We start from the raw sequence: 1223 nt of genomic DNA, 5'->3' as shown, positions 1-1223 counted from the left end.
TAACTCAAGATTTATTTCATAAAAAAATATTTTATTTATGTGTTTTTGGAAAGTTCTCGAGGCGTGCTATAAGAACATGTAATAAAAAATTGGGGGTTCTATTTAAAAAATTCAAAGTGACCTTGTTCTGACATTGACGACGCCACTCAGGGTCAAATCAATGTTATCATCTTATGTCCCTCTCGAAACCCTACAACTTTTGTATGAAACATTTTGTTGCATAGCGCTTACTTTAGGAGATATTCGCCTGGATGAATTAAAATGGTCCACCCTGTATATATCTTCAATTATATAACATTGATCAAATAAACAACACATATTATATTTTTGTAATCAGGTATAGAGAGAAAACCTCTTTATCAAGACAAGAGCACATACAAATAATAATTATTTAAATAATTATTTAAAAGTCTGTAATTTATAGAATTCTGTATAAATACATGACATCAATCATCATACCTATTATTCGTGAACGCCTGATAATGCCTGCATTGTTGACCATAATATCCACACCACCTAACGTCTCGATATGCGAGAATGCTGCATCGAGTTCTTTCTCGCTATTTACATCGCAGTACATAGTATGTAACGTGCCCATGTTTCGGGAATCTTCCTGCTTACATTCCGCATTGAGCTTTGCTAATCTTTCTTTCTGGATATCCAGAGCAACCACGTTTACTCCATTTTGCAGAAGACCACATGTAATTGCTTCGCCGATGCCGGATGCAGCGCCGGTAACGACTGCGATTTTACCACGCCAACGAAGCATAATTATCTGTCTGCAAGTACAACGCAGCCCGTGGTTGTCACTAATAACTATCATGTCGAAAATAATGTCGGGCTTGTAAAAAGCATATTCATAAGCATTCACAATCGCAGCAACATTAAATTCAATAATGAATTTATGAAAATGGCATTTTTCAATTAACAATGCTAAAGTATATACTTACTTGCGTATCTTCTATTCGCAACCACCAACAGAACTAATGTGATATGACATGCACTGTGAAAATCGCTATACTCCGAGATAGACTCGTGATAAGAATAAAAAAAATGTCTGATGTACCAGATTAAATATCAGACACTCTACAGATACAGACCTATCGACTGCCAACGGCAAATTGAAATTGCTAACTTACAGAACATAAAGACGCGTACAGACTTGTTGCGTAATCGCATATCGTATAATATCAACGTGCGTATCAGTTCAATGTCACGCATCG

At 35.9% G+C, this 1223-nt stretch overlaps 1 pseudogene; it reads right to left on the bottom strand.

Moving 5' to 3' along the window:
- Positions 1–459: 459 nt before the first annotated feature.
- On the bottom strand, positions 460–1105 carry LOC105461708 (annotated as a pseudogene).
- Positions 1106–1223: the final 118 nt, after the last annotated feature.

The sequence above is a fragment of the Wasmannia auropunctata genome, unplaced genomic scaffold, assembly GCF_000956235.1.
Source record: "Wasmannia auropunctata unplaced genomic scaffold, wasmannia.A_1.0 LD280002.1, whole genome shotgun sequence".
In the NCBI taxonomy this organism is placed as follows: domain Eukaryota; kingdom Metazoa; phylum Arthropoda; class Insecta; order Hymenoptera; family Formicidae; genus Wasmannia; species Wasmannia auropunctata.
Note: the sequence above shows the minus strand (reverse complement) of the source record. Positions and strands in the feature narration are given on the sequence as shown.